General features: G+C 48.0%; 2 protein-coding genes across 2 annotated transcripts in view; both read right to left on the reverse strand.

Moving 5' to 3' along the window:
* Positions 1-17,686, reverse strand: part of LOC147650237 (maestro heat-like repeat-containing protein family member 7) — a 109,352-nt gene that overhangs the window by 18,599 nt on the left and 73,067 nt on the right. The gene's annotated exons all lie outside the window — the stretch shown is intronic.
* Positions 11,778-17,686, reverse strand: part of LOC147650238 (maestro heat-like repeat-containing protein family member 7) — a 170,312-nt gene continuing 164,403 nt past the window's right edge. Inside the window, exon 16 of the mRNA XM_086853476.1 lies at positions 11,778-11,849. The gene's annotated coding sequence lies outside the window, so the exon portion shown is untranslated. The remainder of the gene's footprint in view (positions 11,850-17,686) is intronic.

The following is a 17,686-nucleotide window of genomic DNA, read 5'->3' on the forward strand; positions in this document are numbered from 1 at the left end:
CTGAGGGCAGGTCCCAGGAAGTCACTCTGCAATTTGTAGCCAGACCATCAAGGCAAAGCTGCAAGCTGAACTGCAGGAAGCTCACAATGAAATGCTGGCAGTGCAGAGGAGGCACAAGGAAGAATTTCAGGGCATCAGAGAGAGGAGATGAATGTCCTCCTTGAGCAGAGGGATGCTCTACAAAATCAGGTGAGTGAAACAGCAGTGGCACTGCAGTCACCCAGGGAGGACTCTGTGGCCTTCCTGCTTTTCCATGGCAGAGCAGCAGCTGATGGAGTGATCCCTGGGGCTGCCTCATGCTCTGGGGGCTCCATGGCAGCTGCTCTGAAGGACACTCAGTGCTCTGCTGAATCTCAGCTGCTGCCCCCTGGACAGCTGGGCCAGTCCTCTGGGCTGTTGGCCAGCACCCATCAGCATGGACTCCTGCTGGCCTCTTCTTGCTAGCCTTGGTTTGGGAGGTGCTTTTTCAGGTGGGCCACTTAGAGATTTAACCTTAAGTTGTCCATCTCTATTGGGAATCTGCCGGTCCCAGGACAGGGAGAAAGGGAAAGTTTTCCTTTCTCATTCCTAAGTGCCTCTACTGTGGCTGACAGTGGCAGCTGTCCACAGCAGTGTCCCTGTCTTCTTCTGCCAGAAACAGCATCTGGGCTGATCTGGCTGGCACAACTCCCACTCCCACAGGTGCTGCCTAGCAATGAGGTGTCCAGAAGAAGAGGTCTGTGGTTGGAATCCAGGAGGAGCTGCTCGGGGGAAGCCTTTCTGCTGGCCTTACACGTGTGGTGGCAAAGTGGTTTTTTCCAAAGCTGCCAGGATTCCTGAGCCAAGCTCAGGGATGGATGTTTGGCTGTGTTGTACAGCCACGGGCACTGAGTAGAGCAAGGGACAAGAGAAAATCTGATATTTCACACCCTCTGGTGTAATTTCCTGTGGTTGAGTCTATCAGGGAGTGCTGGTGCCATGGTGGTCCCACTGCATTTCTTGGCTGGTGTGTCCTGGAGGGTGAGGCTCAGGACAAGGCCCTGCAGAAGACTCTCAGAGGGGTTCTGGAGGCACCACTGTTGATTTTTACCCCCACAGATTCCAGCTGAGGCTGCTGCAAAGTGACTCCAGTTCTAAAACCAGCTCTGGAAAAGGTCCTGTGCATCAGCACTGAGGCACAGCTCAAACAACGAGGAGTTTCTTTGTGCCAAGTGCATTAAAAATACCCAAACCAACCCAACCAAACAACTCACGGATTCTATCGTCGTCTGAAAGGGAAAAGAAACATTTTTATTCAGTGCCACAAAATTTGCATCAATAACAAGTCCAGTAGCACACCAGGAAATTTCCACATGAGTAAACTCCACTCACTGCAAAAAGGCTTGTATCCACTCCTGGAATTTAATGGTTCAGCTGGCATGTGAAAGCTGTTATTTGGAGGTTTAATTATTAAGATCAAATTAAATTTCAGCTATTGCAGCAATGAGCAGGTGCCAGCTGAGGGATTCCTTGCTGGGGAATGCTGGAGAGGATTTTGGTGTATCCACATGGGAGCCTCCCTGCTAGGAGGATGCTCAGAAGGCATTGTGCCTTGGATAATGAACTATTCAGGAGTTCTGGGAGTCCCAGGGATGCCTTTTCCTGGTTATGAATTACTCCTGCTGAAATCTGGCAATGAACTGCCTCACGGTGTCCTGTGGAGTTCCTGGTCAATGAGGGGCTGCTGGAATGAAGGGAATGCTCCACTTCATGGCTATGGAGCTTTTCCTTCCCCCAGCAGGAGCTCTGGCTGGGACTTGTAATGGAAAGTGTGAAGACTTGTGCAGATGAAGAGCAAAGAGAACAAAGACCCTCCAAAACTCACTCTGTCTTTCCAACCAACCCCACAGAATTTGTCTGTGAGCTTTCATAGTTTTTGAATTGCCAGCCACAAAAAACTTTTAATTCTTTTTGGCCAGGCTGTGAGTGCACTCAGAGGGTGGAGCAGATGAGGAGACACAGGTTTGGGGAAGCAGAACACAGAACTATTTGCTTTCTGGAAGGCTGGAGTGAGGTCTTGGGGGAAATCTGCCTCACACAGAGACTTGACAAGAGCCATGAGGCTCTGGATCATCCTCCCCTGGACTGCCCAGGCATGGGAACTCCATCCCTCTGTCCCACAGGGCCAAACTGCAGACCCCCCAGCCTTCCCCAAACACCTGCATCCAGGGCATTTAGGAGCTGATTCCCCAGGGCAGGGCTGCACTTTGGGCATTTGTTCTCCCTTTACAGCTCAGCTGCCACGATGCAACAAAGACAATGGTTTGGATGGACACAAAATCCATTTCTGGTGTGTGCAGTGCAAGTGTGGAGGAATTCCTGTTGGCCTGAACCATCCGCTCTCCTGTGAGCACCTGACACTGCACAGAGCCAAAGGTGGGATCACTACAAGGGGATCTTCTCTTCCTCCTGCTCTCTTCATCATCACAGGTAAATTGGAGGTTGGGACACTTCACTGGGGCAGGGACACCCAGGCTGAGTGAGGAAAGGCCACTCCCCACTTCTCTGACATCCTAATGATGGCAACCCATCATTATCCTACAAAGACCCATCCCAGAGGAGCCTGTTGCGTCCTGGCAGGTGCTGGAAGGAAGTGAAAGCATTCCCAAGGAAAAAGGGAGAAACTGAGTCCAGCTCACCAATGCCTCAGAGCAAAACTTTAGAAGGCATTATTCTGTGTATTCCCAACTTCATGGCCAGAGTTGAGGCTGGGTTTGAAAAATGTGGATTTACTTCTTTTATAGAGGAACATTTATTTTTTCACAGCAGAAGGAACTCTTTTGAGTTTCCTGCTTGAGACAGAGATTGAAAAATACACTGCCTTGTCTTTCAAAAATGTTCTGAGGAGCCACTGCAAGGTTTCAGATGAGGGCCACAGTTATGCTCTGGAGGTTGTCAGAAGGAAGGATGCTGCTCAGTCTTTCTCTGTTCTCTTTACTGGAGCTGGCATGAAAATGGATTATTCTAAACCATCTCTCTGTGTGGCTGTCCCATTTGTCAGCTTCCTGCAGGCACATTCCCTGCTTGATGTTTTCATAAACTCCACTCCTTTGCCTTGGCTTCTGGTGATAAATTGTAATGGCAAGTGAAAATATTCCAAAATAAATCTGTTTTCATGGCCCTCTGCAAAGTCCACTCTGAGAGCCCTGTGCAGATGTAGCACTTTGGGAGGAGGTGGGGCAGCACCAGGTGCACATCACACATCAGCCCTGTGGTGTCCACATTTTCAAACCCTGCCCCAACTCTGGCCATGAAGTTGGGAATGCACAGGAAATGCCTCTGAAGTTTTGCTCTGAGGATACAGGTGAGATGGACTCAATTTCTCCTCCTGTTTCCTTGAGAATACTTCCAACTTCCTGCTGTTATTTTGGTAGGGTTTGTATTTTCAAATAAGGAGCAAATTATTATTATTATTATTTGGTCCAGGAAACCAAAGGAACATAAGGAGAAATAACAGAAATTTTTAGGTTGGAAAAGATCCCAAGATCTAGGAGATTCTAAGATGCAATCCAACCATGAAGCCAACCTTTCCAGGCCTCCCAGTGATCCCATGGAGAGGGAGGTGCCAGCAGCAGCCCCAGAGCTGGGCTGTGACAGAGCAGGGATGAGGCCAAGTCCAGAACTGCTTCCCAATGACCCCCCCTCACCCCTGAATCCTCTACTCCTGGTACCAAGGCTGCTGTTTTCCCTGGAAATGTGTCTTTCCAGCCCAGAAACTCCTCTCCACTGGAGAAGCCCCAGCAGCAGAGCCCTTCTTGCGCTCTGTGGATGCTGCAGGGCAAAGCCTGTGGTGGCCCCTTGGTTTGGGCTCTGCAGCTCTCAGCACCCAGAAGCAGCTCTGCCAACACCTCCTGCTTCTGCTGCATCCTTGCACACTGTCTGATGATCTGAGAGCTTTTCCCAGCCCAAATGAGCTGCAGTGAGCACAGCAAGAGATGAAAATGAACTCCAGTGATGCCTTTTTCCTGCAGGAAGATGAGGATGGGCAAGTCCTTCCTCTGAGGTGCCCTTCAGCCCAACACTGGGACACTGCTGCCGAGCTGGGCTCAGCTTTGTTTTCTCTCCCAAAGTAAAAGACAGGCTGAAACTAGGACAAAACAACAAAGAGGGAGAGACAAAAAGGGAGAGCCTGGGTTTGAATTGACAGAAACCCCAGGAACCGGTGTGCAGCCCAGTAAATATTGGAATGACATTACCTGAGTGTTGAAAGACCCCCGAGCTGTTCACCAGTCTTCACAGAAGTAATTGTGAATGCCGTTTATTTCTATTATTAACACACCTTTTATAGGGTTCTACAGGGTCTGTGGGCAGAGCAAATTACTATTGGCTAACACACACAGGTTTACATTCTTATCCTTGTACACAAGGATATTGTTTTGCTTTACTCTCTCTTCTGCAGGCAAGTTTCAAGGATTTCAGCCCTTAATATCACGACTTATTTCAAAGGCTGGTTTGTGCATACAGGCCTTTACTAATATATAAAATATAGCAACAATTCCCCCTTTCTCTTTTTGCACAAACCAGGCTTTGGATAAGATATCATGCCACTTAGACTGTCATCCCAATTAACATTATAAGTAAAGTCCGTCCCCCTTCTAGCACAAGAGACCTCAACCATCCGGTGTTGCCCCAGCTGGCGAACCAGCTTCCAGTGGGGTCACTATCTTCTTTCAGGGCATGTAACACATCCTGTAGCTGTTGCAGTTCTTATGGATGGAAGCTGAATGATCAGTAAGATCCAAGCAGCACATGCCTTCAAACTCCTCACAACCACGTCCCTGTGCCAAGAGCAAAAGGTCCATTGCAGCTCGATTTCATAATATTGCATGACATACACTACTCACATTGGCTGAAAGCTCACTTAACATTGTGGATGTTAAGTTCAATCCTACCTTAGTCCAGCAAGCGAGCCTTTTTAGGGTGGCTAAACTTTAATTCATTCAGGCTTCGCTTTGACTGTTTGATGTTCTTCATTTTGCTAGCTATATTCAACAATTGGTGTTAGCTTGGGTGGAACAAGGTTATGTTTCCCAAGATAACAGGGTCTTCCATGTGGACTAGCAGGAATCCCATTCCATGCCCTATCCCCACAGATTAGGAAGATGGAACTAGGTAATCGCTTTGGTAATTGTCCTGTGAGATTGCACCTCGAACAAAGGCTTTACTTTCAGTGGTAGTAACGAGATCAGCTATAGGGTTGACTGCAGCTCAGGGCTACATTACTTTGTTAGAATGACTTTTTGTCGGGGGTTCAAACATTATCCATCCACCTGTGGTATTGGTGGAACTTAACAAATCTAATTCTTCTGAGGGTTGTAACATTGACAACTTTGGTAATTTTTTGCTTGCCAACAGGCTTCAGGTTGTCTTAATGTGAAGCCAACAGTGCAATTGCACTCTTGCAACGTTGCCAATCGATTCAGTCGAGTCTCATTACTAATTAAATCTTTAAATGCTGGAGGATCCCATTCAGGGACTCCTACGAGACAGGTGCGAAAGGATCTCTAGGTGTGGCTAGGCTTAGACACACTGACTTTTGGCCAGTTCAATGTGCCAGAGTGACCCACATGTTCTGCCTCTTTTGGATGTTAGTTAGCAGACAGTTAGTCAGGACTATACACAACACAATTACCATAAGCAGTTTGTTCCATGCAAATGACACCATATTTGCAAACTTACAGCTAAAACTCCAATCGTTAAATGAACTTTCAAAGATGCTTACACTAGCTCTTGAAGGGGGAATACTTATACTTTATACTAACATAACAATTACTACACAGGCTAAACTATCTTAACCTATTATAGAACTACTTTTAACACACGTGCTTTGGTATATATGTAGTCTAAGCGTGAAAGCAATTTGCTGAAAGGGTAAACACACAACTACAATTTGCTTTATATACAGTTAAATGGAGTCTCTACACTTCTTAGATCTTCTACAGAATTTCTCTAACACGATTCAGTCCTGGAACGTTCACTGCTCCCGTGATGTCAGCTGGCAGCTGATGGGTGACTGAGGGTTTTGATGTTCAAGTTGTTCTTCAGATCCTTCTAAATCTTAAAACAAAGGATACCTGAAAAATTGGTAGAGACATAACATCATAGTAACGACATAAAAGTTCTGTTGGCAACTGTCTGTGTAGTGTTCAGACACAACTGTGTCCTGACAGCTCCACTTCTGATCCATGTCTGGAGTACCAAGGCTGTGTGATGACATCTCTGTTCACTGGATCTCATGTGTTCAGAGGCAGACAGTCTGGTCAGATGAACAGGTGACCTTTTTGAACCTGCCAACAAAACACAGGCACTTCTCTCCTTGAAGTTAATGAATTACACTAATCAAATGTTTTTAGGGCATCCATTTCCCCCGTTTTCTTAAAAAAAAATAAAATGAGGTGTACTTCTGTTATAAACATCAACAGCAACACAAAACCATATACACAATTAATAAGAACTTATACCGGTTAAAAATCAATTAAATCATAAACATTATTAATAACATATGTAATATAAAACTACTATTAATTACTAAAACACTGCACCAGCATCCCATAGTTAGCAAACAAACAGAAACAAAACAATCAGTGAAGGATTGGGTAATCACCTCCGGAAATGATTCTCCAAGCCCACTTCAAAACTGATCCAGCTGTCATATCAACAGGGTCAAATTGCTGAGTCAAAAAGTGACTCAAATAATGATTTGGGACAGAAAACATCTGGATCTGATGGCAAACGTTCCCTCCAGGTAAAGTCAAGGCTTGGCCAGGGCCTGGCTTTAAACTGGAAAGATGCCTCTTAACATATTTCTAGAACAAGGTTCTCAATAGTAGCAGCCATGAGATGCTTACAGCACAGCAAACTGTTAAAATGCATTTGTACAAATCAAATGATCAGAAGCCTCAGGTACCAGACCGATTAAACCATGCAGCAGTTGGTTTAATCTGAAGCCTCTCCTATGGCAGCTGATCCTCAGCAATGGTACATCTTCTTAAAATTCTGGAAACACTGAAAAATAAGAAAGCTATAACAAACAAAACTGCAGAGATTGCAACAACCAATAGAACTCCCGATGAAGTCAAGGGTGTCACAGACTGCATTCCCTTCTATCCACAAGCAGGTGTTCACCAGTGTTCCATCACTGCTGTTTCAGTTGTGGCTGTCTTCATATCTCTAGGAAAATAACTATACTTTTCAGTTTAAACAAGTGTCTCCAATAAAACATAAAACAATTTAAATTAAACAATATTTAAACCTAACAATAATTATATATGATAAAAGGAAATAACAAACTTAACCTTAAAAGAATATCTAAGTTAGAAAACTTAACTTAAAAACATTCAAGCCTAAACATTATAAAACTTAACTATCCTTAATTCTATTAACACTTAATCTATATTAAATAAAATCATAACTTAATATTATTCTGTTAGTACAAAAAGGCAACTAAAAGTTTGATATATACTTTTTAAACACAATATAACAGTAACATGAATTCACTATAAAGATTATAAGAATGTAACAAATACATCACAATTCTATGTCATCTAGCTCTGAGAATAACTCACAATAACTGCAAATGTTACTAAAAATACTTATTCATAACAGGAATTTGCTTAGTATATGCTTAAATTGGTTAGGATTTGAAAGTGCAGTTTTTCTAGAGAAAAACCACAACAACACAGGATTTGGTGAGTTGCCATCCAGCTTTGTAGCACTTTTCAAAAGTACTACATTTACATTTTTTCAGAAACATCAAGTCCAATTCTTAAACTAAAACCCAAAATCCAAATTGGTGTATATGCAGTTATATGTGCTTTATATAACAAAAGGACTCACATTAAAATTACCTTATTAAAATTGTGGAAAAAACAAGCAAATAGATAATATATACTTTAACTTAACTTTGTCTTGTACAGTAAAGTTCTCTTAACTAATTATTTTTTAAACCACAAATCTCTTCTGTAGATATCATTAATTGGAAGGTTTTCCTAGAAGCTGTAAATCACACCATGTTTAAACACTTTTTCTCACTCTTTTTTTTTTTTTTTTCTATTTTTTCTTCTTTTTTTTTCTTTTTTTTCTTTTTTTTTTTTTAAACGTTCAAAGAATCACAATAACTTCTCTAGTAAAATCTTAAAAACTCCAATTACATAAACTCATAATTACTTAAAACACAAAATTAACTCTACAATGGCATATAAAAACATTTTGAAAACCCAATAAATTATGACTTTTTAACAAACTGGGTATTATCTGGGTGCTTCTTCTTAGAGAGGGAGCAGGGGGGGTGAGCTGCCCACCCTGCTGCTGCTGCAGCTCTGCTCTTATCTTCCTTCACATTCTCTACATACTCTCGCAGCGAGGAAAACGGAGAGAAAGGGAAAGAAAAACCTCACAAAGTTAACTTTAACAAATGCAGTTTTTTCTCTCAATCTCTCATGTTGTTCTCTGACAGAGGAAAAAAGGGCACGATTTTACAAAAGCAGGCGATGTTACACGAAAAGTCTCTCAGGCCAGGTGCTAACAACAGCGATCATTGCAGCTTATCAGCGTGGCCTTGGAACTTTTCTTGCGCTGCTTCTGCCCCCAGGGTGCCTTTGTTCTCACAGAGCCCACCTCTGTGCTCCCCCATGTCCCCCTGCTTCGGGTGGAAACCAATCTAAATTTGGCTTCTTTTCTTCCAGGGTGGTAAAGATGGAACTTTAATAAGATTGTAATGCTAAAAGTGACTCCAAAAATGAAGCAAATATTTCTGGATGTATCACATCCTGCCATAACTGAACAGATTCTGTTCGTTGTTTCAGCGTTCGCTGTGGAACTTTTTTTTTTTTTTTTCTTTATTTTCTTCTCTCTGACTCTCCCTCCCTCTCTCCATGGGCAGCATAGATAGGAGTGCTTGTCCAGCAGTGGGAGGTAAAGGCATCTGCCGCTGTGACGCAGGTAGAATTACGGGGCTCACAGCCTCAGCATATCTCACTTTTCTGTCTTTTAAGGTATTAATTGCAATCTGCCAAGTTCAACCGAGAGACACAGTGTCCTTGCTCTTTTCTGTAATTGCCATTTCCCATATCAGAGCCGACATACCAGTCCGTTCTTGCACCGCAAAAAGCAGTGTGAGCACTGCAAATGCCCATGACAATTAGCCCATATAATGAGCATATCCAGGTCCTTTTCCTGGGCTGCTTCGCCTCGTTTAACGAGGATGCAGAGAAGCAGTTTATCTGCCGCTGCAAACTCTGCCTCCATGCTGACGGCCACCCGCAAGGAGGAAGGTTGCGACCCTTCTACCACGCCCTTGCCTTCCTGGGCCCCCCCCAGCAGCCTGACTTTCCACGTCCTACCGCTCAGCGTTTCACCGCGCTCAGGCTGCCTATCCGGTGCCGATCCAAGCCCGCGACGTCTAATGCCCAGATCCACTCCGCTGACTCCAAAGCCCCTCTGCCCGCAGGGGTGTCCCTGTTCGGGCGCCAGATGTTGAAAGACCCCCGAGCTGTTCACCAGTCTTCACAGAAGTAATTGTGAATGCCGTTTATTTCTATTATTAACACACCTTTTATAGGGTTCTACAGGGTCTGTGGGCAGAGCAAGTTACTACTGGCTAACACACACAGGTTTACATTCTTATCCTTGTACACAAGGATATTGTTTTGCTTTACTCTCTCTTCTGCAGGCAAGTTTCAAGGATTTCAGCCCTTAATATCACGACTTATTTCAAAGGCTGGTTTGTGCATACAGGCCTTTACTAATATATAAAATATAGCAACACCTGAGCTTGAGAGAAAATTGACAAATTGTTAGGCTGAATTCCTGTCTCTAGTGGAACTGGAGAGCAACCACCATGGAGATAACGTTATTTTCTTTAATCATTTTCTTTGGCAAGAGAATCAGAAGGAAAAAGCTCCAGAGTGACTCTTATTATATTTTCCCTCCCTCTGCCTTTTCTTTCTGATTCCCTCCATCGTTCCCAGCTCTGTCAAGATTGTGACAAACTTAATTACCAGCAAACAGCAGGAATCCCAGATGACATATCCATGGTTTTTTCTTTCTTCTGACTTCATGAGATCTTTCTGGTCTTTAATGTAGAGTGAATGAGGACGGGGAGCAGCTGGTGCTGGTGTCCAATACCAGCAGCATCTGAGCCCTTATCTCCTTGAGATCTTCAGTGTCAGGATAGGATGCGGATAACAAAACCTGAGTGATGAGATTCAGGGGTGGAGGTTCAGAAAACGGGATTGTGCATGACAGGCCCAGATCTGCCATTTGGGGGCTGTCATAGAAACCTGCACTCATTTCAGGGCTGCTCACAGCAGGGACTGCACAGCCCAGGCCTCTTGCTCCAAGCTCCTGGCACCAGGATAAGGCACCTTTGTGCCTCCTGCATCTGTAAATTTGATGCTCGTTGGCTATAAAACAAGAGCTGGGTGAAACATTGTCATTTGCAGGGAGTTTGCCCTAAAACCATGTTTCTAGGGCGTGAAACAGCTCAGGGTGAGGTTCAGTGAATGGTTTTGAGCGAGAAAAAAGATTTAAAAGAAAAATGCCCTAAAATACTTTGAGTATTTTTAAGTGGAGTTTTGCCCTTTGATCTTTTCAAAGGGAATTTTATTGTCTTGCTGTCTCAAAGATGTTTTGGCTGCAGGGGTCTGGAGAGGCTTTTCAGAGTCCTCACCAGTTCTACAGTTCAAGAAGCTTGTGCTCCCATTGCTGCAGAAGCAGAGAGCCCTTGCCTCCACCCTGCCATTACTATTATTATTATTATTATTATTATTATTATTATTATTATTATTAACTATTATAATATTATGTTTATGTTTATGATGTTTATTTTTACACCCAGGCAATTCACTGTTTTGCAGGAAATGTCAAGATTTTCCACACAGGCACCTCTTTCCCCTGTGCACCCATCTTGAGAGAGAGAAAATGGTCATGTGCCACTTGACCAAAGCAGGGGCTTTGCAAACACACCAAACACTGGAAGTTTGGTAGAAAGAAGCAGCAAATCTCTTTTTTATCTTAGTTTTATCTTCACCAAACCTTCTCTGAACAACTCTGCACCTCCTTCTGCATTCATTTCCTCAAGCTGGGTGTCATGGAGTTACTTTACCTTTAAGGGAGTTGGAGTTGCTGGGAACTGCCTGGAGTCTTTTCTCCTGACCAATTATCGGTCATTGCTGAGAATTGACAGCAGTTTAGGCCATTGAAAAGTGGGATCAACTTGTGAACCCTACCTTAAAGTGTAAAAGCAGAGCTCTCTGGGTTCTCTTTGTTTCCTGGCTGGAAGGGTGGCGGAGCTCCAGGCCTCCCGTTCCCTGCCCAGGCCATGCGGCCGGGCGGGGCCGGGGCCGGGCCTGCCGCGTCTCCTGCCCGGGAGATGGGGGGGCCTGGGGAAGGTTTTCCTCGGGCCCGGGCCGGGCCAGGCCGATCTCTGGCTCGGCTGCAGGTTTTGCTGTAACTAAATTCACTAGAAACTGCTGAGTGAAGAAGGAGAGAGGCTCTGGACCTGCAGCAAGCAGAGACAGCGACCACACTCTCCAGAGCAGCTATGAAGAACTTCCCATCGCAGACGGCTCCAGCTCCTGTTCGGCAGAGATCACCGAACCATCTACAAAAGCCTGGGCAAGATTTTAACTCCTTCATTACCCAGATGAGACTTGCGGATTAATCTTTTTATCCAGAGAGAGAAAAAGAGAGTGATCAACATGAAAAGACACTTTATAAACTACCAGTGACAGGAAAGAAAAGAAGCTTCAGAAGAGGTAGAGAATTAAGAAGATGCTTTCATTAAGCTGAAATATCTTTCTGTTAAAACTATGGAGATGGACAATGAAGTCCTGAAAAGAACTCCTTTAATTCATGATACAGTATCTAGGGAGGAATAATAGGGTTCAAAGTGTAAATTGGAGTAAAAAGTAGAGTAATTATGGTATAGTGAAGTGCTGGGAGATTTGAAGCCTTGAGAGGCAATGAGAAAACTGTTTTCTAGTGAAGCTCACAGAAACAGATGAAGAAGACTTTTTTGCCTTTGAATAACTTATCCTTAAAAATGCTATCCCTGGACTCATGGCCCATACACACTTCAGAGTGATGTGAAAATGGGAGGAGTGAGCTCTAATAATAGCAGCTCTGGACAGCTAACATTAGGGCAATGGAAAACTATAACAAAAATAGTTTTCTTGTGAGAAACTCCATAAATTAACAGGAAGAAACTTCTGTTTCTCTACTACAACTGGTGAAAAGACTGTAGCAAGAAATGGGACTGTTTTAACCATCAAAGTTCCAAAGTTTTTGTCTCTGTTGTCATGTGAACAAGGGAATAGTGGGTAGATAGGGGATGAAAAGGTTTTTCTGGAAGTTTATTCTGGTGTTCTTATTATTGTAGTTTGTCAATAAACGTTTTTTTTTTTCCTTTTAAGTTTTATGCCTGTTTTGCTCTTGTTCTAATCCATATCTCACAGCAAGAAATAAGTAATTTTCTTAGTAATTGGATTAAAACCACGACATAGGACTTTTGTGGGCACAGGGAGGGTGTCAGAAATGCTGACAAGGATGAGAAAAATCTATTTAACGATTCATGTGGAGTATTTCTGAAGAGGAACCCAGAGATGTCTTCTGGGCTGTGTTTTAAGTCACTTCCTGGGCAGCTGTGGCTCCCCAGGGCAGACAGTGGCCCAGGGGAGCAGCAGCCAAGTGCTCTGAGGGCGCGTGAGCCCATCCGTCTTTGCCTCTTGCCACACAGATGTTGCAGGCAAGCGTGAAACCCTCTGCTCTTTGCTTCTGTGCAGGTGCTGCAGGAAGAGCAGAATGAGAAGAGGGCTTTAACAGAGACACTGCTCCAAACTCGGGGACAGCTCAGCCAAGTGTGCCAGCAGGTCCAGCAGCTCAGGCAGGAGGTGAAAGAGCAGCAAGAGAAGGGACAGGTAAGTCTGAGTAGGCAGGGAATGGAGTGCAGGGCAGGGACAAGGGCACAAAAGGCAGCTCCTGGGAGTGAGGAGGCAAGGGCTGCCTCAGGCTGTGGGAGCACAGAGCCTGGTAAGCTCCAGAGCTCAGGCCAGGAAGGAGGGCTTGCAGTACAAGCAGAGCTGCGTTGAGAAGCCACAAGAAGTGGCTGAAGGAATGGGATTTGGAGACAGCAAGTGCAAAAATCTGAGCCTGAGGGCAGGTCCCAGGAAGTCGCTCTGCATTTTGTTGCCAGACCATCAAGGCAAAGCTGCAAGCTGAGCTGCAGGAAGCTCACAATGAAATGCTGGCAGTGCAGAGGAGGCACAAGGAAGAACTTCAGGGCATCAGAGAGAGGAGATGAATGTCCTCCTTGAGCAGAGGGACGCTCTACAAAAGCAGATGAGTGAAACAGCAGTGGCACTGCAGTCAGCCAGGGAAGACTCTGTGGCCTTCTTGCTTTTCCATGGCAGAGCAGCAGCTGATGGAGTGATCCCTGGGGCTGCCTCATGCTGTGGGGGCTCCATGGCAGCTGCTCTGAAGGACACTCAGTGCTCTGCTGAATCTCAGCTGCTGCCCCCTGGACAGCTGGGCCAGTCCTCTGGGCTGTTGGCCAGCAACCATCAGCATGGACTCCTGCTGGCCTCTTCTTGCTAGCCTTGGTTTGGGAGGTGCTTTTTCAGGTGGGCCACTTAGAGACTTAACCAAGTTGTCCATATCCATTTGGAATCTGGTGCTTTCAGGACAGGGAGAAATGGGAAGTTGTCCTTTCCCTTTCCTCATGGCCTCTGCTGTGGCTGACAGTGGCAGGCTGTGGCTGTCGCCTCTGACTGCTTTGTTCTGTTTGACTGGAGGTGGAAGAGTTGACATCTCAGCTGGCAGCCTCCCGAGAGTTCCTGGAAAGCACAGTCCAGAGAGCCCAGCAAGATGTGAGCGAGGCCCAGGCACAGTCAAGGCAGAAGCAATTGGAGGCTGAACACATCCAGAAGAGGCTGGAGGAGGCAGAACATCAGAAGAAGGAGCTCCAAGTGAAGCTGCAGAAACTGGAGAGGGAATGGAGTGAATGCAAAGAAGTGGCACTGGAAAATTTTGAATTGCAGGCTTCCGTGAATGTCCTAGAGAGGGAAAGAGACAGGTAAATGAAAGCCTGTGGGACTCTGCAATGTGGTGAATGCATTCCCTCTTTGCCATCTTTGCACCTACCTGGGGCTCTGGCAGCATTTCCTAAGTGGCAGATTCTGAACTCTCCATGAAGACACATCTCATTATCTGTATGTTGTGTTCATTCTCTAATATTTTAAGCCTTCAGTTGGAGTTTTTCTGAAGACAGGCTTTTGGGGTAGCTCTTTCCCTCTAGGGAGTGTTGTGCTGTTAGGTTAGGTTAGGTTAGGTTAGGTTAGGTTAGGTTAGGTTAGGTTAGGTGGGTGTGTTAACAGTGCTGGAGCTGCAGTGTAAGGAGCTGGATACATCCATCAGCTCCACCTTGGCTGCTGTAACTTGAGGCCTTTGGGATCTGATCAGCCTGGCATCTGATGCCTTTGCTGGGCAGAACCTTCTTAAGGCCCTGAGTGCTGATCAAGCCCAGATTGCCCTGGGAGGCACCCAAGAAACAAGAATGTCTCTGGTGCATTGTTCCTGATAAAATGCCCCCCTGGTGCCTGGAGGGGCTCAAGCAGGGTCCCTGCCACCCTCCACACTCACAGGTGTTACTGACTGTGCAAAGAATGCAAGAAACCAGAGCAAGGTTAGGGGGGCTCCTCCAGCTGATCAAGTCAAGCCAGTCTTCAGTGCCACAGGATTCTTCTTCCAAGAAGAAGACAAAGGAAAGGCAGAGCACTCTTGCTTGCCTGGAGGTTTCTGCATCTTTCATCAGCTTGAGCTCCAAGCCTCTGTTGCCACTTCTGCCTTGGGCCTTTGTTCCTCCAGCTGAAAGTAGGATGGGTGCTGGTAAATCTCAGGGAACTTGCCAGACGTCCCCTGGCTGTAGGGTGCTGCTCCTCCCACCTGGACATACAAGATGGGGGAAGGAAATGTCTCTTCCATGTTGACCAAACCTCAGTGCTTCCACCACCCCGGCCCCTCAGGGGCCTCCTGTACCCTTGGAACCTCCTGCCACCTCCTCCCTCACACCTGCCCCTTGTGCCTTCCCACTGCCTTGTCCCATCAAGGCCTCTGCAGCACCGCATTCCTTCCGGGCCTCCCTCCACCCCAGCCCCTCTGGTCTCCCCCAGCCCGGCCAACCTGCCCGGCAGCGGCGCAGCCCCGATGGAGCTCCAGAGGAACCGGATTGAGAGAGCCTCAGAGCCCTCAGCAATCCCGCCAGCAACCCACAGGCTGCAGGACACAGACGGCGCTTCCTGGCTGGGAGAAGCCTCGTGCCCATCTCCAGGCACCACAATCACAGCGATCCCCACAGCTCCAGCCCCTGCCCAGCTCCTCTGTGGGCAGCGTTAAGGCTTCAGCAGAACCACCCAAGGCCGAGGGCCTTCTGGCCATTTTCCCTTCCCCACTGCACTCCTGGGCAGCTTGCTGAGCACAAGCACCCTTTTCCCCTCTCCCCCTATGCCCTGCGCACACTGGGCACCAGAGAAAGCACCTGAGACACTGGGTATGAGAGCACATTCTATATTTCTATATATAATTCTATATCTATATTCTATGTATTTCTATATTTCTATATTTCTATATTAAAGAAGAACTAAGAAAAAGGAAAAAGAAACCATCTTAAAGAAAAATCCTGCCCGGCTCAGATGGCCCCGACAGACAGAGAGCCTCTCAAATCAGCTCTCCTCAGAGCTCCAGCAGCACAGCCAGCCACGGGCCCACAGACAAGGGCGGTTCTTGCGTGCCCTGCGGAATCCATCTTGCCACTTCTGCAAGATGGAGCCTGGAGCTGCCCGGAGGACAAAGGCTGTTTCCAGAGCCAGCCTTCTGATGGCAGGGCTGATGTCCTGTGCCTTGTCATCAAGGGCTGCAAGAGAGAGGAACAGAGCCATGGTCAGATCTGGATCTGCAGGGACCCGAGGAGAGCCCCGTGCAAGGGCCAACCCAGGTGGCTCTGGCCATGGCCAGGAGGGAGCAGGGACCAAAGGGATCAGCCCAAAGCCACTGGACACTATTGGCACTCGTGCCCCTGAAATCTCTGTGTGTGCCCTGGCCACACCAGGCCTGGTCCGCACAGGGAGCAGAGCCCTCGGCAGCCGGGGCAGGGATTGCAGCTCCCCTTGGCAGCCGGGGCTGGCAGCCCGCTGCTTGCACTCACCCTGACAGATGCTCTGGAGCTCTCGTTTGTTCCCCCGGAGGTGCTGCCCGGCCATCCCTGGGAACACAGAGCCTGTCAGGGTCCCAGCAGCACAGCTCCCTGCCAGCGGCGCTGCCAGCCCTGGGGCCACACGGCCTCCTGCCCCGGCAGGGCTCAGCCCCGGCCCTTGCCGCATCCTGACTCAGCCCAAGGGCCCGGCTGCCAGAGGCCGGCAGCAGCAGCCCCGAGGGCAGCCGGGGCTCCAGGGCCGGGGCAGCAGCCGGGGCTGGGGCCGAGCTGCGGCGGGGCAGGGAGGGAGCCCAGCCCGGTTCGTGGCTCACCAATGAACCTGATGGCCGCCGCTCGCAGGGACTCCTGCGGGCTGTCCAGGTAGAGCAGGGCCCGGTGCAGGTGCTCAGCCGCTCGGCTCCTGTCCTGTGCCAGCTGCAGAGGGCGGCGGGAGGGAAGGGTTGGTGCAGGCTCTGCCCCTCGGCCGGGCACTGCTGCCTGCGGCCAGCCCCGGCCTCCCGTGCCCGCCCAGCCCTGAGGCACCGGGCAGCAGCCGCTGGCGCCGGGCTCTGGAGGGGGCAGAGGGCCGGCTGCTGCCCGGGGTGCCGCGGTGCTGCCCTGCCCGACAGACCAGCGGTGCCGGGGCTCCATGGGTACACGGCTCGGGGCCACAGGGGGCTGGAGTAGAGCCCGCGGGACCCAGGGAAGGGAGCAGCGTGTGGGGCACAGGCTGGCGGCCCTGGGTGCGGCACTGGGCAGGGCACAGCTGCCAGCCGCACACACTGAGCTTCTCCGGCCTGGGGCTGGGGCTTCCAGCCCGCCCTTACCAGGCCCTCGCAGAACCTCCAGGTCTGATCCACCTGCAGCATCTGCTGGAGATCCTGCCTCTTCAGCAATCGGGCGGAACAGAGCAGCGTTTCCCGGGAGGCCTGGAGAGCAGCAGAGACCCAGAGATGGCACCACAGCCCAGGGCACAGGACCCACGTCCCTGGGCCAAGACCAGGAGGGAGCTGCAGCCTGCGAGGCAGCAGAGCAGGAGGCAGCCGAGCGCCCTGCCAGGGAGCCACGGCAGCTGCCGAGTCCTCACATCAACCACACGCTGGTTCTCGTCATGGCAGTGCAAGGAGAGTGGGAGCCATCTCTTGTAACTCTGCATGGTGTCTTTTTTCAAAAAAGGTTTTTTGAAGAGGGGAGAAAAATTTTCAAGATGAAGTTGCAGGGAAGCTCCCTGCTGAAAAAAGTGAAGCTTCATCCATCCCACAAACCCCAGCCTGAAAAGACAACAGCACTGGCTTTCTGCACTCCATAAACCATGTCCCGCCTGGGAATTTAAGAGGAGGCTCAGCAGCTGCAAGAATCACAGCCTCATGGAATCATTTCTGTTGGGAAAAACCTTCACAAGCATTGAGCCCAAGCACTCACAAAAGGAGGTGTCACCTTCCCCTCCCTGATGCCCCAGCCACAAGCACTGAAGGACCAGGG

The sequence above is a fragment of the Cyanistes caeruleus genome, chromosome 16 (assembly GCF_971803275.1).
Source record: "Cyanistes caeruleus chromosome 16, bCyaCae1.hap1.1, whole genome shotgun sequence".
Lineage (NCBI taxonomy): Eukaryota > Metazoa > Chordata > Aves > Passeriformes > Paridae > Cyanistes > Cyanistes caeruleus.